General features: G+C 40.1%; 1 protein-coding gene and 1 long non-coding RNA gene across 15 annotated transcripts in view; one reads left to right on the top strand and one right to left on the bottom strand.

Moving 5' to 3' along the window:
• Window positions 1-1,496: 1,496 nt before the first annotated feature.
• Window positions 1,497-3,768, bottom strand: LOC135347117 (uncharacterized). The gene is made up of 6 exons (XR_010398278.1): window positions 3,649-3,768; window positions 3,551-3,594; window positions 3,378-3,486; window positions 3,050-3,107; window positions 2,287-2,346; window positions 1,497-1,836 (listed from the first exon to the last, which is right to left on the bottom strand). It is a non-coding gene; the product is annotated as an uncharacterized LOC135347117 (long non-coding RNA).
• LOC135347115 (acylamino-acid-releasing enzyme-like) overlaps window positions 3,534-25,639 on the top strand; it is a 41,405-nt gene continuing 19,299 nt past the window's right edge. For 8 of the 14 annotated variants that reach the window (XR_010398269.1, XR_010398270.1, XR_010398264.1 and 5 more), the window contains exons 1-3: window positions 3,796-4,211; window positions 4,391-4,440; window positions 4,858-4,987. The gene's annotated coding sequence lies outside the window, so the exon portion shown is untranslated. The other 6 variants (XR_010398268.1, XR_010398266.1, XR_010398265.1 and 3 more) reach the window with 6 other exon arrangements.

The following is a 25,639-nucleotide window of genomic DNA, read 5'->3' as shown; positions in this document are numbered from 1 at the left end:
TAAGCAGAAAAGCGGACCATTTAAAATTGTCTGTTGCAAGGTATATATACAGTAGAACCTCCGTTAACAACCATGGCACCTCTGAATAAAGGCCAGTTGCTATAATTATAACGGCCAGGCACCCAGGTCCCAAATGAACAATTTGTGTACAAAACAACCTCTCAACAAAGGCCACCTCTGTATAAAGGCCAAAACATTAATTGTTCTCCAAAGGTGTTCGTTATGTATAGAGGGGTTCCACTGTAGAACCTTTTTACTGTGGCCTTACTGGAAAAATTAGAACCTTTTGCATCTATTGAACGGCCATAACTTTAGTCCGATGGTTCAATAACGTTAATTTAGGATCTTCTGAGAGATCTTAGAGAGAGACCTTCAGATGGTGTGTTGCATGGTGACATATTTTCGCGAGTATTAATTTCTGCTATTTCTGCGAAATTGCAATGAATCTCATTTAAAATCACTCGCGAGTAATTAGAAACGTTATGAATAACATTAATTTCACAACTTGAGCAAGAATTAGCAAAATTTAATACCAGCAAAATGAACTAAACAGTGAATTCGCAAACAATGTGAAAATATGTCACCTTAAGATAATTACACATGTGCAGTTTGCATACAGCCATGGTGATCTGCAAACCACAATATCCAATATTTGCAATGTTTATTGCGGGAATACTTAGAAAGCCAACCAGCCAAGCATGCAAAATTATTATATTAGCATAATTTTTGGAAACTTCTATTGGAAATAGAATAATGTATGGGCCCTGGCTAGATGCAGCGCTATATATAGCCTGCACGTTGGGAGCATAATTTGACCATCAGAGTTTCTATCTTTTAATGTAACTATCTACTACAATAGATCTGCATGTATTGTAAGCACTATAATATTATAATAAACAGCCGAGGGTTAGCACATCACTTCAGTGCTTTTGTTTGTTTGTGATATGTGAGTCTATAATTATACTCACCATAGCACTGCGTTAACAGCATGGATAGCTCCACACAACAATTAAGTTATGTGTCAGATTTCTATGTTAAAGCTTCGTTGTCGTATAAATTCGAGCAAAATGTAAGTACAAAGTTTTTTCCTTGAGTGACTCAGCTGCTTGGCACGCTCATTATGCCTTGGTGCGCTATACCTCCATTGACTATTATATAGCTATAATTATATCCACCACCTCTCCCACGTACGGTACCCCTCAGTTTACCCCTTACAATTATATATAGTGTATGCGTTTCACACAATGCACATGCAAGCATATGATTTTCAGCCACCAACTTTTATCCTATAATTATATATAACACTCTTCTCCTATATGCATTGTTCGTATGGTGACCTCATTCTCTCTCTTAGATGAACTATAATTATGATAAAGAGAGGTCTCAACAAGATATACCATATATATAGTACAGCTGCTTGAACGAAGGAACGAGGAGATCTGTTCAGAGCCAATATATATAATAATTATGGAGTTCTTGCTTACTTGGCCACACAATTAAAACGTATAATGATTATTGAAAAGTGTAAATCATCGGCTAAAGTGAAGCAATTTAAATCTGCATGGTGTTGTACAGAACTGAAGTACTATATAGCTATAGCTATGCTAGTGTGATGAATTAAATAAGTTCGTTCTTATAACTAGTTCATAGTTTGGTCCTGTGGATTGTTTGTGCTTTTCTTGAGACATTGTTCTCATGTTCTGCAGCTATTAGAGAGGACCTAGCCTCATCCCATGCTCCCTCCCTCTTCAATCCAAGGCCTGTGAAGGAGGCTGGATAGAACCATTACAAAGATTCCTCTTGCTTCACACATGTGTATGTGTGCATGGGATGCATCTGTATAAGGACACATTGCACAAGTCTCTCTTATAGGCATATTAGGTATAAATATAGCTTCAATCCATGTGCTATTAATAGTACATGCCCTAACAATGCAACCATCCTTTTTGCAAAGCACAGCTGCTAATTGACCTCAAGTGTAGATAGTGGTAATGCATGCAGGGCTCTCTGTGTACACTGTAAACTGTAAGTTGTGTACACTGTAAAGCTAGTGGTTGATGACTTGATCATGTGCTGTGCATTTCAAGAGAACATGGTGGTAGAAAACAAAGGAGGATGAAAGGGGATAGTATAACTAGAGGGCTCTTGAACCTGAGTGTACTGGGCCTGTGCATGTACAATTATGGGGAGCTTCTGGACCACTCTACTGGGCCTGTGTACAACTATGGGGCTCTTGAACCACTCTGTGTACAACTATGGGGCTCTTGTGTACTATCCCTCACTTACCTGGATAAGCTGTAAGGTATTGTGCCAACGCCCACTCATACTCCCAGACAGTGGCTCAACCTAAGTTCGAGTATAGCAGAGCCATGCATGTGAATGTGTGTGTGCGTGGGCAGATACATAGTGTGTGTGTGTGTGGGGGGGGGGGGGGGGGCATTTCAGCAATTTATACATGATAAGTACTAATGCTAATAGCTGATAGCGTAATGCTACATGCATGTAGCTATATCATATTATACAGACTATGTCTAGAGAAGGTCCAACAACATGTGAATCAACATTACTTCATAAAACTTGCCTTTACAGATCCATGTTAGTGCCTATTACTAAAACTAGACCTAACAATAATTATAACTAAGCCTAAGAGGAGCGCAAAATGCTGATTCAGCAAAAAGTCATCGGCTAGGTATACAGTTGTCAAACCTCCTCGGCTAGATCTAATTAAGGAGGGGAATATTAAAGTACATCTACTATTACCCTGACTTGCATAACACTGATGTAACCGTAACGCTATCAAATTAAGAGCTAAAGAGCTAAATAAGGATTTGGGGAATTAAACGTTCGCAACACAAGTTATGTAACCGTAGCAATCCATTATTTGACACTTATTCTCGAAAATTGACAATTTGGGCCCAAATTACAGAACACTGTAGCTCTACGAACAGCTAGCTTTGAAACTGAACGTTTCCAACATAAGTTTAGCTCCAAAAACGGACCTGATTCTGATAAAATTTACACAAGACGGAGCTACTTCACATGCACTTACCTTCCGTATGTTGGCCAGGTGATCCGCTAGCTGACGATTTGACGCTTTTGAGCCAAATCTGTTGTGAATAATTATACATTATTTTATGCAGATTATTATTGCCACCATAATTATTATTATTAATTTTTTTATAGGCTTCAAAATTACCATATTATGTGGTGAAAACTCGAGTTTTGGTGGGTTTGATTTTAATACATGTACGTTGCAGTAAACTCTTTTATTTACAATGTACACAGTATATACCAAAGGTAGAATAATTATGTACTGGCATTGTATGAATGACGTTCCACCAAAATAGTTAATTCTGTGGAAACCACATTTCTCTCACCTATTCCACGTACCACCACATATGCTTTCAGACCAAACACTCTGCAATCTGATAGGCCAACTCTCTCCTGGAGGTCAGAACACTATAGAGCAAACATTGCGGACTCGCTCTGAGAGTATGTGGAGAAGGCAGAGGGTAAGTGAATCATGCTACAGTTGATTAGGCTCTCTTACATTAGGAGGTCCACCATCATACTAGAGCCAGAGAACCCATCCATCTGAGGAACAGAAAGTATATTAGGGTTAGGCCTACACTCTTGGATTGAACTGACCTTCCAGGAGTTGGCTTGTATAGAAAGGAGAGTGGGATCCTTGATGCCTAGCCTCACAGCATGCAGTCCAAATAATGGGAAACCTCAAAACAAAAGAAGGGGTGGGGCTCACTCTTTCTGCACATGCGATTGATTGCGACTACCACGTGGTTGATAACTCAGTGCAGAAACTCCAACATGGCGGCTTGTCCTTCCAGCCTAAGCAACTGGTAAGTGGATTGTTGTATACCTATAGTGGGTATAATCATAGCAAATTTTATGCTTTTGTGTCTTGTAAGCGTAAGCGTGAGTTTTTGCTGTTCGGCATTTGTACTATTAACAATTATTGCTGTTTTGCAGATGTGTCAACTCAGTCAAATAGACAAGTGAAGGCAGTATGATTATAGCTAGCTAGTATGTTCTGCAACTGCATGCTAACAATTATTGTTGTTCTGCAGATGTCCAAACCAGCGAGAGTGATGTCACTCACCCCACTGGCTGCATATGCATGGATGTGCATTGCGAACATACAGTCACTACTATAGTGATCGACTAACAGTGCGGCTGTGTTGGGCAAGTGACACGTGAGGGAACATTATTCAGATAGACTCTCCTTTATATATAACAATAGCCGTGCATTATTTCGTGCGAAGCATAATTGTGACGTTAATTATTGTAGTACATATTATTGTGAAAGTGATAATATTTAATACTGACACCTTTTTAATTGACTATCCTTTTTTCTCCCATGTTGGTCTTACAGGTGCATCCCCTGAGACCCCTAGTTACCCCAGCCCCCCTGGACAACATCATGTGAGTATTGCACCTTGAGAGTAATGTTTTAGCCATTATACAAAGGTGGCCTTTGTTGAGGGCTGTTTTATATACACACATACAAGAGAGATACTCTTGTTTGGTGCAAGTTTAGGCTTAGAAATTTGTGCTGTTGAGAAATTCTATAATAGCTGCTTTATTAACAGCATTGGACACAGTGTCCCCTTCTCACTTTAAATAATTTCAAGAGTAGATAAGAGTAAGAGTGTTGAAGTGCTAGTAACTGCAATTTCCTGCTTCATCACCTGATACTTATCAGTACTATGTTAGCAACACTTCCCAGAAACTGCACATGCTGTGATTGCACACAATCCAGTCCCACAAACCACAGACCACAGTTTACTTAACAGTCTTGATAATTTATATTCCCACTGATACATGCACGCACATCTGCAGGCTAAGGAAATAATAATTTACTGATGCGTGCGACTGAGTCCCGTTCCCTGTTTCTATGATATCAAAGGATCAAGATCTGCGACAGAAAATCAAGATGAACCTGCATGGTGTACCTCTCTTCCATTATGAGGTGAAGCAAATGAAACAGATACTACACTTCGCCCATGTGTAATAAGATGCTAAATTGATTTCAATGACACCGGGTACACATGAAATAAGTGGTATGGGCAAAGTGTAGGTATCTCTGTAGTATTAAATGTTTGGAGGAAATAATATTATGAATTAATTACTGTATTACTAGAATATTTTGCTAGTGAAAAACCTTTGCGAATGAGCCAAATCAGCAGAAAATTTGACCCTTTGGCGATCTAACTATTGCGTTCTGGCAAGGATCGTGTGTATTTACTAGTAATAATTTGGTTTTGCTGGTTTTATTCTTGCAAATTGATCAACCCTCACAAAGTTCGTAATTCTAGTAATACGGTATAGAAAAGTCCTCATGGGAAAATGTTTTCGTTTTAGCTTTTCAGAATGAAAGCCTCAATGCCATTATTAGCTTCTGAAATTAAGAATTTGCAGGTTAGATATGAACTGCGTGTCCGCTGGCTTGTTTGGCATGGTCCTACTATGAATGCTCGTGGTATGGATGGACCCATGCACAACTGTAGCTTAGTGTTTATCTGGGAACTATCGTGTATAGGTATAAATTTTCGCTCATAGTGTGAGCAGACGTAAATTCTAACGATCATTCGGCGAAGTTTATATACCCTTTAACTACGGTCGCAAGAGTGTTGCAATAACTAGAGTGTCATATCCGGTGCGCGGATATTATTAACATTTTGGCAGTATCGGGACTAAGCTGGAGTCACGTGTCCCATGGGCGACAGGTCGAAGGTCACGTGACTGTGGTTAGGTTTTGGGGGAGTTTGAGACGGTAGGACAGGTGAGGTTGAGAGATGAAGGCGTCTGACAGTGTGGACCGTGCAGTAGGACTCGAAAATCGAGCAGCCGTCAAAGCACTTGTGAGGCAGTTCTGTAAGCTTGCACGTGTAGGCTACGCATGCGCGGTAGCTTAGCAAGAAGGGGCACGCCCGTATGTCTGAGTGCCCCTTATCTCGAGGTAAGGCCGCTCCCTCGTTAACTACATTTAACTACCGTAAACTACATTGAAATAATTATAAGCACTAGCTCTATATTCTGCATGTTTAATACATGTATCATACATTAAAAATGTTTTTCATTCGTACGGAAAATGGAAATCGTTTCACGCACTCCTGCGTTTCCTAGAAACGCCACTGCGTCGCATGATATGCCTCAACTATGCCTCAGTACAAGCAGGAGCCCATAAATAAGAGAAGGAGCGGCTAACTTCAACGTATACTCGGGATCACGTTTTATAATTGCCGGTGAAACCGCACTTCCTTGTATGGAAGCGACTAAGTGCTTGCAAACTGCAGCCCTGCATTGCGTATAACACGTGTAGGGATTCAACCACTTAAGTGACTCTGCATATATGGAAATGCGGTCATAACCACTTACCCAATGTGATCCCCGTAGTCAGCCGCTCCTTCTCTTATTTATGGGCTCCTGGTATATGGTAAACAGCTTCAGGCCGTGGGGAAAATCAGCTGAATACCGGCCTGTATATATATGCGGATGTAATTGCGCACGGCCTGCTTACATCCTGGAAGCCCATGCAGGCTCGTTACAGCTCCTACATCCACGTCCTGAATACAGCATTGATTAACCAATTGTGGCTATATGAATGGAGAGCACTGCATGCATGGTTTAGTTAATATAATTATACTATAGTTTAACAAATACTTTGTCGCCTGTAAAGCTGTGGCTCGCTTGGTATTTGCTCTGTATTACATGCATTGTAATCCTCCATATGTCTTCGACCACCAGCGTTCAGTTTTGTTTTATTAAACAATAAAAGAAGTGAAAGACTGGAAGTCTGAAACACCTGCTGAATTAATTTAGAAACCGTTCGGGCACTTCCTGGAAAGCAACTCGGCACTTTCTGTTATCTAATGCCAACACGTACATAACTTTTAGTGAACTAGCACATGAATGTTTGGTATACTGTCATCATTGATACAGTTGCATAGTAAAGGCCACGTACCTATATATACCATGAACATAGTAGAGGCCACGTACCTATATATACCATGAACATAGTAGAGGCCATATACCTACCATGAACATAGCCTGTAAATACTATAGCCTAGGTACTGGGAGGGAAAAACCAGTTTATTTTTTAATCATCTGGAGGAGCGGCCCTATACTTGCTCTGGAGAAGTTCTCTGTTCTGTTGTATTGTGAAGTTCTGTTGTATTGTGATTGACTGGCTTGGACCTGGAGAGTTCTGGGATTGGAGGGAGTGGCTGAGCGTACAAGGTAGAATCTTTGATAGAGAATAATTTTTCTGTTCCGTTTGCGTAGATAGCTGATTAAATTGCACGCAAAGGCCCGTTTCTGTCTACGCACGTACATTTGTCTCCAATTTATTTTTCGATTTTTTCTCCTCTTCTACTTGTTTCCTCTTTAATTGCCATTCTACGACACAAGACTAGGAATGGAATAGAATCTGTGCAGCATGTGTACGTCCGTGCCTGAATGTACAGCACGTTAATACTATAGCCTAGGACTGAACATATAGCACGTTAATACTATAGTCTAGGACTGAATATACAGCACGTTAATACTATAGTCTAGGACTGAACATACAGCACGTTAATACTATAGCCTAGGGCTGAACATACAGCACGTTAATACTATAGCCTAGGGCTGAACATACAGCACGTTAATGCTATAGCCTAGGGCTGAACATACAGCACGTTAATACTATAGTCTAGGACTGAACATACAGCACGTTAATACGATAGCCTAGGGCTGAACATACAGCACGTTAATGCTATAGCCTAGGGCTTATAGGTACCGAGACTAGTAAATGTTGCTCCACACACTAATTATAAGATGAGCTGCGATGAGGGTATGGCTTCCCTGTTGTAGAAAAATGGGCTGTATAATAGAAAGAGCAGTACTAAATATTGGCTCGTGTCAGCCTTTCATTTTTTTTTTTGCACTCCATCTCGGGGAAAAAAACAGTAAACGCGGAGAAAAAAAAAATTATAACAGGTTACACAAGTAAGGCATTCACTGTTGTAACATCGATTCCACTGTAGCCAGCTCCGCAGCGATAACTGCCTTGCCGCGAGAGGATCTGGCTCCTCGTTTTGGTATTGCCTGGATCGAGGATCTGAGTAGTGAGAAGGAGAGGCTGCATCTTAGGCAGTTAAGAGTTTGTTGTAAGGGTTGTCCCATTTGTGTGAGAGCAGGGAAGCCAATCTTTTATAGAAGGTTGTGGCCTCTCTGCCCATCCCACCAGTAGTGGACATTACCAAAGGTGTAAATAATGCATGTTCTATATCTCTTACTCTCTGTTTGTAGGATCTTTTCTATTCTCTTTCGTGTTTCTTATAGCACGCTGCTAGTGAGTCTCTGTTTGTGGGGGTTGGGTACTCACGGTCTATAATTACAAGCAATATTATCACAGGATTAAAATGACATAGAATAAACATTCAAGGTTATGTAGAGCATATTGTTGTTTTTTAACATGTTTTAGTCTGTCAAAACTTAAAGTCTGGTTAGAGTAGCTTTGCATGTAGCATTGTATACGTAGTTGCTTTGCAACTTGTTCATGCCCCCCCCCCCCCCCCTTCATTTTATCTAGTGTGAGGTCTGAGTAGGTGAAGGGGAGATTTTCTGATTAAACGGCCTTGCCGTTAGTTTTAATTATTATATCGAATTTCATAATACAATCTGAGTTCTCCCATTTTGTCGAACATGTTAACCTTTTTCCTAATTTTCATCGCAAAAACGTAAAATTCTGTCTGTAATAAATTAGCCTCGGATCTATACATTGTGTCGAATGGCTGATGAAATCCTGCAGGACGCCTTGACCCCATTCAACTCCATCTTTATCCCAGACACTGGTGTAGATGGCTAGGGAGCTTTGAATCGTATCATGCAGGTGTGCCAACCCCTATACCATGAGTGCTCAGCTACGAGGCCGAAGCTTTGTTCAGTTGGAGATAAACACCAGCGGAGAACATCATATCACCAATACAGGCTGCGAGACAGATTAGCCGGATTAGAGTCCAGCTGCTGCTAATCTAAATAAAATGTTGTCTGCTTTTTCAAGAGTATGACGGACACCATAAATTTCAACTGAGGAAGGTAACGCCCCCATCAAAAAGCGAGGCATATCAAGGGGTCGTGCCTTGACAAATTTCACTGGGAAACCAGACTGAGTATGGATAGCCAGTAAGATTGTGGTGAGGAAAATTAGTAAAAACAAAAAGGCAGACTTACTGAAGGGCATAACTGTATACAAACACTTGTCATTATACCTACTTCAACACTCGGCATATAAAATCCGTCTCTGTGATGTTTTATACTACACTAAACATCATGTGGCTTCAACAGCGAGGTTGATAATTAGACCCCGAAGTATTTATACACGTATAGCGTGAGTTTGAACGTGGGTTAGCAGGAGATACTCAATCTAGTCTCAATAGTTAATCTGAGTGCCACTTGCACTTGCCGATAATGTAGCCAAATTGCCGTAATTAATGATCACGCGTTTCAGACAGCAAGAATTCAACAATCTGAAATGCGATCGTAGCAACTGAGTAGAACTGAATGCCAATATACATTATAATTATTATACGGTACAGATAGTTCATTTATCGTTACGGATAAATGTTCATGATATATACTTGCCATCAAGGAGGTGATCACCTTCTTGTGAGAGGTTCTGTTATTAAGTGCTGATTGTCAAACAGCTAGTACTTTCGGTAAAATAGCTGTGAGCTGGCTAAGGCTATATAGAGTGACTTTCAAATAATTATTGTTTTATTGTCTAAGCTTTTCATTGCTAAATGCGAATCTTCAGGACAAAAATAATAAAAACATTTGTGACTTTATAGACAAATGAACACCTGACACTGAACACATGTGATACCCAGACATCAAACCAGACAACCAAACAGGTTATACTAGTATTTTACTATCCCATGCAATACCATAATTAGAGACATAAACAGTGAAAGTAGGTTTTTATACTTCAAAACACAAGTTAGAACTTCTATTTGCTCCAAACGATGTAGGAATTGATCCATTTCTGCTTTTGTTTTGATAATCGCCCGTAATATGCTCTGTGTTTGCTTGTCCATTAGTGTAGTTCGAAGAGGTTCGGAGGGGTCGAACCATCTTCAACTCCTAGCTCCCTCTACCTTCTGAACTGCTTTGCTTTAGAGGAGTTGATGATTTACCTTCAGAAGATCGTCTGAAGTGGTAGGTAGAAAATATGTCGGCATAAAGTCAAGCAAAATGTGTGCATAATAAAATTTTACTCCACTAAGTGCAAACCCCTTACTATAGCTATACTGAAGTGTACACAGTGGTGGAGGGCTTTTAAATTTGGCATCATAATTTTTTTTTTCGACACAGACATGCATCTTGATTGTGGTACATTGAACTAGGGCACCTCTATGTCACTAGTACAGTGGTAATTTATTCATTCTTGAAATATTTACTTCCCGCTGCATGTGCTATATGCAAGCAAGCACATTTCTGACAGTATAATTATTTTACTCTTTTAAAATTAATATGCGAGTTTGGCAGCATCACCCTTGCTCTCCCCGATCTTATAACAATTATAAGTTATAGTTAAACAATGGCCTCGAGTGGTATACCGTATAGCGCGAAATTTTCGAGGCACTTATATTTCGTGGATTGGCCTCTAAAAGCCATTTCGTTGCACAATGTTCGCGGAATGACTGCTTACCGGAAGCCACGCCTTTAGATCCTGCACGTTATAGCAGGTAAAGAACGATTTTCGTGGACTTAATTTTCGTGTGGATTGCTAACCCACGAAATCCACGAAAATTAAGCCCCTCGAAAATTTCGCGCTATACGGTATTTGATTTACACGCGAGAGTAATCTGATAAACCACGAGGCGCAGCCGAGTTGGTTTATCTGATTACTCGAGCGTGTAAAGCAAATATACCACGAGAGGCCATAGTTTAACTGGCTTGTACTATGTTTAGAACTGTACTACTATGTTTAGCTACTTCCTGTCATGCTTCTTCAATGAATATGCTTATAACTACTGTTTGACGTCACTGTTGCTATAGCTATGCAATGAATTTGCTATCTTTTTAAAAAGCGCGATGGCTGATTCAAGCAAGCGTCTATGATTCAAGCAAGCAATTGTGAAGGCTGTGTTTCTGCATCTTTATAGAAGGCACTTCAAGAAAGTACACTGGTGCTACTTGTCTACAAAGAGTGCAAATATGTACCCGAAAATATCATTCCACAAGCCTACTGTACTGGCCCAGTGCAGTGCAGTCTCTTTAGTCTGAGAAACACTTGGCAGTCTGGACCCTTCTTACTGCTCCTGGTCCCATGCAGCAATGCAATAAGCAGGTTGTGACAACCAATGTTGAAAGTTGAAAAAAAGCAACACAAACAAACCAGTATCGTTCGGTTCACGGAGTTCTTCCAAATTTGCCTCCTTTTTGGAACTATTCATCGCTCGAACTTGGCTCTTTTTATGTTGACTAAAACATTAGTAGACCCTTTTTTGTATTGAATTCTCTCTAGCTCTAATATTGATTGAATTGAGTAGATCTAGTGTGTCATTGTTTTAATTGAAACAGTGTGTCAAAAAACCCAATTTTGTTGCAAAGGTGGGATACTGTATTCAGTTCTAGCTGTACATGTAGTTTGACCACAAGCCATGGTATATGGCTGTTATACACTAGGGTATAACAGCCATATACCATGGCTGTGGTCAGACAGGTTGTATAAGTAGTATAAACTACAACTGAAGCCTTTGATCTTTGGTGCAACCATAGTACAACATTGAATATACGATATAGCAAATTCACAATTTATCTCTAAACATTTTTTGCTATAGGTCTACATAATAATTACAATACTAACTGCAAATAATTATAATGACTATACAGTTATACCAGTGCTACACCCGACCTCGTTCAAGTAGGGCATGCAGTTTTCTTTAATTTTTCTTTTGACAAGTGCCCAAGTGATAATGATACAACTTGGAATCCTCTATGGCCTGAAATTTATAATGTTCAACTCTATACTTTGTCTTTTTTCATATTTTAAACTTCTTTGAACTATACACCACGAAGTGTATATAGTGACTCCTTGTATCGTTGCAACTTGTGCACTCGTCCGCATGTGGAAGCAGTTCAGTCAGCAAGTTTTCATTTCGTATTTAAGTACCTTAGGCATTTGCCTTCATCTCTGCTCCCGCGTCTGATTTGGATATCAAGACTCTGTCTTACAAAAATGTTGTGTTTCCTTTGCTTCCGCATACCCACCTACTCCTGGATGTGATGACACGCGGCCATAATTATAGTTAAAGAATTTCGTCTTGAGACATATCAGTGGAAAGCCGCACTTTTCCAACAAGGCCGCTAGATCTCAAAGTGGCACGTGTTTGAATGGCATACGTCCCAAACAGTTGTCAGTGTACGAGGGCCTTGTTGGTCCCACTGCTCTTAGCATACTGGAGAACGTGTCAGTGTACGAGGGCCTCGTTGGTCCCACTCCTCTTAGCATACTGGAGAACGTGTCAGTGTACGAGGGCCTCGTTGGTCCCACTCCTCTTAGCATACTGGAGAACGTGGTAATTTATTATTGATCTTCATTTGGTAAAAATGCTTTTACTTCCCGCTGCATGTGCTATATGCAAGCAAGCACATTTCTGACAGTATAATTTACTCCTTTTAAAATTAATATGCGAGTTTGGCAGCATCACCCTTGCTCTCCCCGATCTTATAACAATTATAACATTGAATATACGATATAGCAAATTCGCAATTTATCTCTAAACATTTTTTGCTATAGGATATAACTGCAAATAATAATAATGACTATACAGTTATACCAGTGCTACACCCGACCTCCTCGTTCAAGTAGGGCATGCAGTTTTCTTTAATTTTTCTTTTTACAAGTGCCCAAGTGATAATGATAGTGATACGACTTGGCATCCTAAGGCCTGACGTTATTTTATAATGTTCAACTTTTAAATTTCTACTGTAAAAACCTCGTCTTTTTCCATATTTCGAACTTCTTTGAACTATATATACACCACAAAGTGTATAATTATAGTGACTCCTTGTATCGTTGCAACTCACTCGTCTGCATGTGGAAGCAGTTCAGTCAGCAAGTTTTCATCTCGTAATTTAAGTACCTTAGGCATTTGCCTTCATCTCTGCTCCCGCGTCTCATTTGGATATCAAGACTCGGTCTTATTTTGTGTTTCCTTAGCTTCTGCATACCCTACCCCTGCATAGATGTGGTGACACTGCGGCTATAATTATAGTTAAAGAATTTCATCTTGAGACATATATCAGTGGAAAGCCGCACTTTTCCAACAAGGCCGCTAGATCTCAAAATGGCACGTGTTTCTCTTCGAGGAATGGCGTACTTCCCAAACAGTTGTCAGTGTACGAGGGCCTCGTTGGTCCCACTCCTCTTAGCATACTGGAGAACGTGTCAGTGTACGAGGGCCTCGTTGGTCCCACTCCTCTTAGCATACTGGAGAACGTGTCAGTGTACGAGGGCCTCGTTGGTCCCACTCCTCTTAGCATACTGGAGAACGTGGTAATTTATTATTGGTTTTCATTTGGTAAATTGCTTTTACTTCCCGCTGCATGTGCTATATGCAAGCAAGCACATTTCTGACAGTATAATTTAATCTTTTTAAAATTAATATGTGAGTTTGGCAGCATCACCCTTGCTCTCCCCGATCTTATAATTATAACATTGAATATACGATATAGCAAATTCACAATTTACCTCTAAACATTTTTTGCTATAGGTCTACATAATAATTACAATATAACTGCAAATAATTATAATGACTATACAGTTATATCAGTGCTACACCCGACCTCGTTCAAGTAGGGCATGCAGTTTTCTTTAATTTTTCTTTTGACAAGTGCCCAAGTGATAATGATACAAATTGGAATCCTCTATGATGACGAACCTCGAATTATTTTCCCCATCCCTAATGAGCATGCTCATTTATATTATAAAATGGTGAGTGTCATACCATGGCCGCAAGGCAATATGCATTATCCTTAAAAAAAATCAAAAATGTACTATTACAAGAATTTTAGAAAGCCAGCGAATATGAAGGTCCTATATAAGGGTGGCCATATAAGGGTGGCCGGGCAGTGGCAATCTGAAGGATATAATAATAAGAATTAATTAATTAATAATTAATACAGGCTGTTCATAACAAATGTGTCATGAAAGTGAAGTCTCTGTTGGCATGCGCACTTCCCACTAGGGAAGTGCGGCCTGGGATCGAGGCTACAAAACACCTAAACGTAAGATTTGTACAATGGCCTGAAATTTATAATGTTCAACTCTATACTTTGTCTTTTTCCATATTTCTAACTTCTTTGAACTATATATACACCACAAAGTGTATAATTATAGTGACTCCTTGTATCGTTGCAACTCGTGCACTCGTCCGCATGTGGAAGCAGTTCAGTCAGCAAGTTTTCATCTCGTATTTAAGTACCTTAGGCATTTGCCTTCATCTCTGCTCCCGCGTCTGATTTGGATATCAAGACTCTGTCTTACAAAAATGTTGTGTTTCCTTTGCTTCTGCCTACCCCTGGATGTAATGACACGCGGCCATAATTATAGTTAAAGAATTTCGTCTTGAGACATATCAGTGGAAAGGCGCACTTTTCCAACAAGGCCGCTAGATCTCAAAGTGGCACGTGTTTCTCTTCGAGGAATGGCATACGTCCCAAACAGTTGTCAGTGTACGAGGGCCTCGTTGGTCCCACTCCTCTTAGCATATTGGAGAACGTGTCAGTGTACGAGGGCCTCGTTGGTCCCACTCCTCTTAGCATACTGGAGAACGTGTCAGTGTACGAGGGCCTCGTTGGTCCCACTCCTCTTAGCATACTGGAGAACGTGTCAGTGTACGAGGGCCTCGTTGGTCCCACTCCTCTTAGCATACTGGAGAACGTGGTAATTTATTATTGGTCTTCATTTGGTAAAAATGCTTTTACTTCCCGCTGCATGTGCTATATGCAAGCAAGCACATTTCTGACAGTATAATTTACTCTTTTTAAAATTAATGTGTGAGTTTGGCAGCATCACTCTTGCTCTCCCCGATCTTATAACATTGAATATACGATATAGCAAATTCACAATTTATCCTAAACATTTTTTGCTATAGGTCTACATAATAATTACAATATAACTGCAAATAATTATAATGACTATACAGTTATATCAGTGCTACACCCGACCTCGTTCAAGTAGGGCATGCAGTTTTCTTTAATTTTTCTTTTGACAAGTGCCCAAGTGATAATGATACAACTTGGAATCCTCTATGGCCTGAAATTTATAATGTTCAACTCTATACTTTGTCTTTTTCCATATTTCTAACTTCTTTGAACTATATATACACCACAAAGTGTATAATTATAGTGACTCCTTGTATCGTTGCAACTCGTGCACTCGTCCGCATATGGAAGCAGTTCAGTCAGCAAGTTTTCATCTCGTATTTAAGTACCTTAGGCATTTGCCTTCATCTCTGCTCCCGCGTCTGATTTGGATATCAAGACTCTGTCTTACAAAAATGTTGTGTTTCCTTTGCTTCTGCCTACCCCTGGATGTAATGACACGCGGCCATAATTATAGTTAAAGAATTTCGTCTTGAGACATATCAGTGGAAAGGCGCACTTTTCCAACAAGGCCGCTAGATCTCAAAGTGGCACGTGTTTCTCTTCGAGGAATGGCATACGTCCCAAACAGTTGTCAGTGTACGAGGGCCTCGTTGGTCCCACTCCTCTTAGCATACTGGAGAACGTGGTAATTTATTATTGCTTTTCATTTGGTAAAAATGCTTTTACTTCCCGCTGCATGTGCTATATGCAAGCAAGCACATTTCTGACAGTATAATTTACTCTTTTTAAAATTAATATGTGAGTTTGGCAGCATCACCCTTGCTCTCCCCGATCTTATAACAATTATAACATTGAATATACGATATAGCAAATTCACAATTTATCTCTAAACATTTTTTGCTATAGGTCTACACAATAATTACAATATATACTAACTGCAAATAATTATAATGACTATACAGTTATACCAGTGCTACACCCGACCTCCTCGTTCAAGTAGGGCATGCAGTTTTCTTTAATTTTTCTTTTGAAAAGTGCCCAAGTGATAATGATACAACTTGAAATCCTCTATGGCCTGAAATTTATAATGTTCAACCCTATACTTTGTCTTTTTCCATATTTCGAACTTCTTTGAACTATACACCACAAAGTGTACATAGTGACTCCTCTGCTCCCGCATCTGATTTGGATATCAAGACTCTGTCTTACAAAATGTTATGTTTCCTTTGCTTCCGCATACCCACTTACCCCTGGATGTGATGACACGCGGCCATAATTATAGTTAAAGAACTTTTCCAACAAGGCCGCTAGATCTCAAAGTGGCACGTGTTTCTCTTCGAGGAATGGCATACGTCCCAAACAGTTGTCAGTGTACGAGGGCCTCGTTGGTCCCACTCCTCTTAGCATACTGGAGAACGTGTCAGTGTACGAGGGCCTCGTTGGTCCCACTCCTCTTAGCATACTGGAGTACGTGTCAGTGTACGAGGGCTTCGTTGGTCCCACTGCTCTTAGCATACTGGAGAACGTGTCAGTGTACGAGGGCCTCGTTGGTCCCACTTCTCTTAGCATACTGGAGAACGTGTCAGTGTACGAGGGCCTCGTTCATACTGGAGAACGTGTCAGTGTACGAGGGCCTCGTTGGTCCCACTGCTCTTAGCATACTGGAGAACGTGTCAGTGTACGAGGGCCTCGTTGGTCCCACTCCTCTAGCATACTGGAGAACGTGGTAATTTCTTATTGGTCTTCATTTGGTAAAAATGCTTTTACTTCCCGCTGCATGTGCTATATGCAAGCAAGCACATTTCTGACAGTATAATTTACTCTTTTTAAAATTAATATGTGAGTTTGGCAGCATCACCCTTGCTCTCCCCGATCTTATATATAATTATAACATTAAATATACGATATAGCAAATTCACAATTTATCTCTAAACATTTTTTGCTATAGGTCTACATAATACTAACTGCAAATAATTATAATCAGTTATACCAGTGCTACACCCGACCTCCTCGTTCAAGTAGGGCATGCAGTTTTCTTTAATTTTTCTTTTGACAAGTGCCCAAGTGATAATGATAGTGATACGACTTGGCATCCCATGGCCTGACGTTATTTTATAATGTTCAACTTTTAGATTTCTACTGTAAAAAACCTCGTCTTTTTCCATATTTCTAACTTCTTTGAACTATATATACACCACAAAGTGTATAATTATAGTGACTCCTTGTATCGTTGCAACTCACTCGTCTGCATGTGGAAGCAGTTCAGTCAGCAAGTTTTCATCTCGTAATTTAAGTACCTTAGGCATTTGCCTTCATCTCTGCTCCCGCGTCTCATTTGGATATCAAGACTCGGTCTTATTTTGTGTTTCCTTAGCTTCTGCATACCCTACCCCTGCATGGATGTGGTGACACTGCAGCTATAATTATAGTTAAAGAATTTCATCTTGAGACATATATCAGTGGAAAGCCGCACTTTTCCAACAAGGCCGCTAGATCTCAAAATGGCACGTGTTTCTCTTCGAGGAATGGCGTACTTCCCAAACAGTTGTCAGTGTACGAGGGCCTCGTTGGTCACACTCCTCTTAGCATACTGGAGAACGTGGTAATTTATTATTGATCTTTATTTGGTAAAAATGCTTTTACTTCCCGCTGCATGTGCTATATGCAAGCAAGCACATTTCTGACAGTATAATTTACTCCTTTTAAAATTAATATGCGAGTTTGGCAGCATCACCCTTGCTCTCCCCGATCTTATAACAATTATAACATTGAATATACGATATAGCTAATTCACAATTTATCTCTAAACATTGTTTGCTATAGGTCTACATAATAATTACAATATAACTGCAAATAATTATAATGACTATACAGTTATACCAGTGCTACACCCGACCTCCTCGTTTAAGTAGGGCATGCTTAATTTTTCTTTTGACAAGTGCCCAAGTGATAATGATAGTAATACGACTTGGCATCCTATGGCCTGACATTATTTTATAATGTTCAACTTTTAGATTTCTACTGTAACCTCGTCTTTTTCCATATTTCAAACTTCTTTGAACTATACACCACGAGTGTACATAGTGACTCCTTTATCATTGCAACTCGTGCACTCGTCTGCAATAATGTGTAATTAACGATGTTGATATGCCTGATCTAGTTGTTGTTGTCCATGCAATGGAGTGATATGCTCTCTAGGATTAAATGGCACTGTTTCTTGGCTGCTCCATAAAGGGAAGGGGGATACGAGATTTTTTATACTACAATTTTCAAGAAAAAAGGACCTTAACCTACCCGAGCGAGATACCCTACTGGAGTATTAATGTAGGGTATGGCCTGCCAGAAGATTGTAGACCCGTTAACCTGGCAAGTGATGGTACCATCATCACAATAGTAAGATGATGGTGAAACCATGCAGGTCCACGGTACAAGAAACAGATCACCATTAATTAACCCAAGATCTCTCCCGCGTCTGATTTGGATATCAAGAATCTGTCTTACAAAAATGTTGTGTTTCCTTTGCTTCCGCATACCCACCTACCCCTGGATGTGATGACACTGAGGCCATAATTATAGTTAAAGAATTTCGTCTTGAGACATATCAGTGGAAAGCCGCACTTTTCCAACAAGGCCGCTAGATCTCAAAGTGGCACGTGTTTCTCTTTGAGGAATGGCATACGTCCCAAACAGTTGTCAGTGTACGAGGGCCTCGTTGGTCCCACTCCTCTTAGCATACTGGAGAACGTGGTCATTTATTATTGATCTTCATTTGGTAAAAATGCTTTTACTTCCCGCTGCATGTGCTATATGCAAGCAAGCACATTTCTGACAGTATAATTTACTGTTTTTAAAATTAATATGTGAGTTTGGCAGCATCACCCTTGCTCTCCCCGATCTTATAATTATAACATTGAATATACGATATAGCAAATTCACAATTTATCTCTAAACATTTTTTGCTATAGGTCTACACAATAATTACAATACGAACTGCAAATAATTATAATGACTATACAGTTATACCAGTGCTACACCCGACCTCCTTGTTCAAGTAGGGCATGCAGTTTTCTTTAATTTTTCTTTTGAAAAGTGCCCAAGTGATAATGATACAACTTGGAATCCTCTATGGCCTGAAATTTATAATGTTCAACCCTATACTTTGTCTTTTTCCATATTTCGAACTTCTTTGAACTATACACCACAAAGTGTACATAGTGACTCCTCTGCTCCCACATCTGATTTGGATATCAAGACTCTGTCTTACAAAATGTTATGTTTCCTTTGCTTCCGCATACCCACTTACCCCTGGATGTGATGACACGCGGCCATAATTATAGTTAAAGAACTTTTCCAACAAGGCCGCTAGATCTCAAAGTGGCACGTGTTTCTCTTCGAGGAATGGCATACGTCCCAAACAGTTGTCAGTGTACGAGGGCCTCGTTGGTCCCACTCCTCTTAGCATACTGGAGAACGTGTCAGTGTACGAGGGCCTCGTTGGTCCCACTCCTCTTAGCATACTGGAGAACGTGGTAATTTATTATTGATCTTTATTTGGTAAAAATGCTTTTACTTCCCGCTGCATGTGCTATATGCAAGCAAGCACATTTCTGACAGTATAATTATTTTACTCTTTTTAAAATTAATATGTGAGTTTGGCAGCATCACCCTTGCTCTCCCCGATCTTATAACAATTATAACATTGAATATACGATATAGCAAATTCACAATTTATCTCTAAACATTTTTTGCTATAGGTCTACATAATAATTACAATATAACTGCAAATAATTATAATGACTATACAGTTATACCAGTGCTACACCCGACCTCGTTCAAGTAGGGCATGCAGTTTTCTTTAATTTTTCTTTTGACAAGTAAGTGCCCAAGTGATAATGATACAACTTGGAATCCTCTATGGCCTGAAATTTATAATGTTCAACTCTATACTTTGTCTTTTTCCATATTTCTAACTTCTTTGAACTATATATACACCACAAAGTGTATAATTATAGTGACTCCTTGTATCGTTGCAACTCGTGCACTCGTCCGCATGTGGAAGCAGTTCAGTCAGCAAGTTTTCATCTCGTATTTAAGTACCTTAGGCATTTGCCTTCATCTCTGCTCCCGCGTCTGATTTGGATATCAAGACTCTGTCTTACAAAAATGTTGTGTTTCCTTTGCTTCTGCCTACCCCTGGATGTAATGACACGCGGCCAAAATTATAGTTAAAGAATTTCGTCTTGAGACATATCAGTGGAAAGGCGCACTTTTCCAACAAGGCCGCTAGATCTCAAAGTGGCACGTGTTTCTCTTCGAGGAATGGCATACGTCCCAAACAGTTGTCAGTGTACGAGGGCCTCGTTGGTCCCACTCCTCTTAGCATACTGGAGAACGTGTCAGTGTACGAGGGCCTCGTTGGTCCCACTCCTCTTAGCATACTGGAGAACGTGTCAGTGTACGAGGGCCTCGTTGGTCCCACTGCTCTTAGCATACTGGAGAACGTGTCAGTGTACGAGGGCCTCGTTGGTCCCACTCCTCTTAGCATACTGGAGAACGTGGTAATTTATTATTGGTCTTCATTTGGTAAAAATGCTTTTACTTCCCGCTGCATGTGCTATATGCAAGCAAGCACATTTCTGACAGTATAATTTACTCTTTTTAAAATTAATATGTGAGTTTGGCAGCATCACCCTTGCTCTTCCCGATCTTATAACATTGAATATACGATATAGCAAATTCACAATTTATCCCTAAACATTTTTTGCTATAGGTCTACATAATAATTACAATATAACTGCAAATAATTATAATGACTATACAGTTATATCAGTGCTACACCCGACCTCGTTCAAGTAGGGCATGCAGTTTTCTTTAATTTTTCTTTTGACAAGTGCCCAAGTGATAATGATACAACTTGGAATCCTCTATGGCCTGAAATTTATAATGTTCAACTCTATACTTTGTCTTTTTCCATATTTCTAACTTCTTTGAACTATATATACACCACAAAGTGTATAATTATAGTGACTCCTTGTATCGTTGCAACTCGTGCACTCGTCCGCATGTGGAAGCAGTTCAGAAGTTTTCATCTCGTATTTAAGTACCTTAGGCATTTGCCTTCATCTCTGCTCCCGCGTCTGATTTGGATATCAAGACTCTGTCTTACAAAAATGTTGTGTTTCCTTTGCTTCTGCCTACCCCTGGATGTAATGACACGCGGCCATAATTATAGTTAAAGAATTTTGTCTTGAGACATATCAGTGGAAAGCCGCACTTTTCCAACAAGGCCGCTAGATCTCAAAGTGGTACGTGTTTGAATGGCATACGTCCCAAACAGTTGTCAGTGTACGAGGGCCTCGTTGGTCCCACTCCTCTTAGCATACTGGAGAACGTGTCAGTGTACGAGGGCCTCGTTGGTCCCACTTCTCTTAGCATACTGGAGAACGTGTCAGTGTACGAGGGCCTCGTTTGTCCCACTCCTCTAGCATACTGGAGAACGTGGTAATTTCTTATTGGTCTTCATTTGGTAAAAATGCTTTTACTTCCCGCTGCATGTGCTATATGCAAGCAAGCACTTTTCTGACATTATAATTTACTCTTTTTCAAATTAATATGTGAGTTTGGCAGCATCACCCTTGCTCTCCCCGATCTTATATATAATTATAACATTGAATATACGATATAGCAAATTCACAATTTATCTCTAAACATTTTTTGCTATAGGTCTACATAATACTAACTGCAAATAATTATAATCAGTTATACCAGTGCTACACCCGACCTCCTCGTTCAAGTAGGGCATGCAGTTTTCTTTAATTTTTCTTTTGACAAGTGCCCAAGTGATAATGATAGTGATACGACTTGGCATCCCATGGCCTGACGTTATTTTATAATGTTCAACTTTTAGATTTCTACTGTAAAAACCTCGTCTTTTTCCATATTTCGAACTTCTTTGAACTATATATACACCACAAAGTGTATAATTATAGTGACTCCTTGTATCGTTGCAACTCACTCGTCCGCATGTGGAAGCAGTTCAGTCAGCAAGTTTTCATCTCGTAATTTAAGTACCTTAGGCATTTGCCTTCATCTCTGCTCCCGCGTCTCATTTGGATATCAAGACTCTGTCTTATTTTGTGTTTCCTTAGCTTCTGCATACCCTACCCCTGCATGGATGTGGTGACACTGCGGCTATAATTATAGTTAAAGAATTTCATCTTGAGACATATATCAGTGGAAAGCCGCACTTTTCCAACAAGGCCGCTAGATCTCAAAATGGCACGTGTTTCTCTTCGAGGAATGGCGTACTTCCCAAACAGTTGTCAGTGTACGAGGGCCTCGTTGGTCCCACTCCTCTTAGCATACTGGAGAACGTGTCAGTGTACGAGGGCCTCGTTGGTCCCACTCCTCTTAGCATACTGGAGAACGTGTCAGTGTACGAGGGCCTCGTTGGTCCCACTCCTCTTAGCATACTGGAGAACGTGGTAATTTATTATTGATCTTCATTTGGTAAAAATGCTTTTACTTCCCGCTGCATGTGCTATATGCAAGCAAGCACATTTCTGACAGTATAATTTACTCCTTTTAAAATTAATATGCGAGTTTGGCAGCATCACCCTTGCTCTCCCCGATCTTATAACAATTATAACATTGAATATACGATATAGCAAATTCACAATTTATCTCTAAACATTGTTTGCTATAGGTCTACATAATAATTACAATATAACTGCAAATAATTATAATGACTATACAGTTATACCAGTGCTACACCCGACCTCCTTGTTTAAGTAGGGCATGCTTAATTTTTCTTTTGACAAGTGCCCAAGTGATAATGATAGTAATACGACTTGGCATCCTATGGCCTGACGTTATTTTATAATGTTCAACTTTTAGATTTCTACTGTAACCTCGTCTTTTTCCATATTTCAAACTTCTTTGAACTATACACCACGAGTGTACATAGTGACTCCTTTATCGTTGCAACTCGTGCACTCGTCTGCAATAATGTGTAATTAACGATGTTGATATGCCTGATCTAGTTGTTGTTGTCCATGCAATGGAGTGATATGCTCTCTAGGATTAAATGGCACTGTTTCTTGGCTGCTCCATAAAGGGAAGGGGGATACGAGATTTTTTATACTACACTTTTCAAGAAAAAACGACCTTAACCTACCCGAGCGAGATACCCTACTGGAGTATTAATGTAGGGTATGGCCTGCCAGAAGATTGTAGGCCCGTTAACCTGGCAAGTGATGGTACCATCATCACAATAGTAAGATGATGGTGAAACCAGGTCCACGGTACAAAAAACAGATCACCATTAATTAACCCAAGATCTCTCCCGCGTCTGATTTGGATATCAAGAATCTGTCTTACAAAAATGTTGTGTTTCCTTTGCTTCTGCATACCCACCTACCCCTGGATGTGATGACACTGAGGCCATAATTATAGTTAAAGAATTTCGTCTTGAGACATATCAGTGGAAAGCCGCACTTTTCCAACAAGGCCGCTATATCTCAAAGTGGCACGTGTTTCTCTTTGAGGAATGGCATACGTCCCAAACAGTTGTCAGTGTACGAGGGCCTCGTTGGTCCCACTCCTCTTAGCATACTGGAGAACGTGTCAGTGTACGAGGGCCTCGTTGGTCCCACTGCTCTTAGCATACTGGAGAACGTGTCAGTGTACGAGGGCCTCGTTGGTCCCACTCCTCTTAGCATACTGGAGAACGTGTCAGTGTACGAGGGCCTCGTTGGTCCCACTCCTCTTAGCATACTGGAGAACGTGTCAGTGTACGAGGGCCTCGTTGGTCCCACTCCTCTTAGCATACTGGAGAACGTGTCAGTGTACGAGGGCCTCGTTGGTCCCACTCCTCTTAGCATACTGGAGAATGTGGTAATTTATTATTGGTCTTCATTTGGTAAAAATGCTTTTACTTCCCGCTGCATGTGCTATATGCAAGCAAGCACATTTCTGACAGTATAATTTACTCCTTTTAAAATTAATATGCGAGTTTGGCAGCATCACCCTTGCTCTCCCCGATCTTATAATTATAACATTGAATATACGATATAGCAAATTCGCAATTTATCTCTAAACATTGTTTGCTATAGGTCTACACAATAATTACAATACTAACTGCAAATAATTATAATGACTATACAGTTATACCAGTGCTACATCCGACCTCGTTCAAGTAGGGCATGCAGTTTTCTTTAATTTTTCTTTTGACAAGTGCCCAAGTGATAATGATACAACTTGGAATCCTCTATGGCCTGACATTTATAATGTTCAACTCTATACTTTGTCTTTTTCCATATTTCTAACTTCTTTGAACTATATATACACCACAAAGTGTATAATTATAGTGACTCCTTGTATCGTTGCAACTCGTGCACTCGTCCGCATGTGGAAGCAGTTCAGTCAGCAAGTTTTCATCTCGTATTTAAGTATATACCTTAGGCATTTGCCTTCATCTCTGCTCCCGCGTCTGATTTGGATATCAAGACTCTGTCTTACAAAAATGTTGTGTTTCCTTTGCTTCTGCCTACCCCTGGATGTAATGATACGCGGCCATAATTATAGTTAAAGAATTTTGTCTTGAGACATATCAGTGGAAAGCCGCACTTTTCCAACAAGGCCGCTAGATCTCAAAGTGGTACGTGTTTGAATGGCATATACTTCCCAAACAGTTGTCAGTGTACGAGGGCCTCGTTGGTCCCACTCCTCTTAGCATACTGGAGAACGTGTCAGTGTACGAGGGCCTCGTTGGTCCCACTCCTCTTAGCATACTGGAGTACGTGTCAGTGTACGAGGGCCTCGTTGGTCCCACTTCTCTTAGCATACTGGAGAACGTGTCAGTGTACGAGGGCCTCGTTGGTCCCACTGCTCTTAGCATACTGGAGAACGTGTCAGTGTACGAGGGCCTCGTTGGTCCCACTGCTCTTAGCATACTGGAGAACGTGGTAATTTATTATTGATCTTCATTTGGTAAAAATGCTTTTACTTCCCGCTGCATGTGCTATATGCAAGCAAGCACATTTCTGACAGTATAATTTACTCTTTTTAAAATTAATATGTGAGTTTGGCAGCATCACCCTTGCTCTCCCCGATCTTATAACAATTATAACATTGAATATACGATATAGCAAATTCGCAATTTATCTCTAAACATTTTTTGCTATAGGTCTACATAATAATTACAATACTAACTGCAAATAATTATAATCAGTTATACCAGTGCTACATCCGACCTCCTCGTTCAAGTAGGGCATGCAGTTTTCTTTAATTTTTCTTTTGACAAGTGCCCAAGTGATAATAATAGTAATACGACTTGGCATCCTATGGCCTGACGTTATTTTATAATGTTCAACTTTTAGATTTCTACTGTAACCTCGTCTTTTTCCATATTTCGAACTTCTTTGAACTATACATCACGAAGTGTACATAGTGACTCCTCTGCTCCCGCGTCTGATTTGGATATCAAGACTCCATCTTACAAAAATGTTGTGTTTCCTTTGCT

The sequence above is a fragment of the Halichondria panicea genome, chromosome 13 (genome assembly GCF_963675165.1).
Source record: "Halichondria panicea chromosome 13, odHalPani1.1, whole genome shotgun sequence".
Classification (NCBI taxonomy): Eukaryota; Metazoa; Porifera; class Demospongiae; order Suberitida; family Halichondriidae; genus Halichondria; species Halichondria panicea.
The sequence above is the reverse complement of the archived record's forward strand: the minus strand, read 5'-3'. Positions and strand labels throughout refer to the sequence as shown.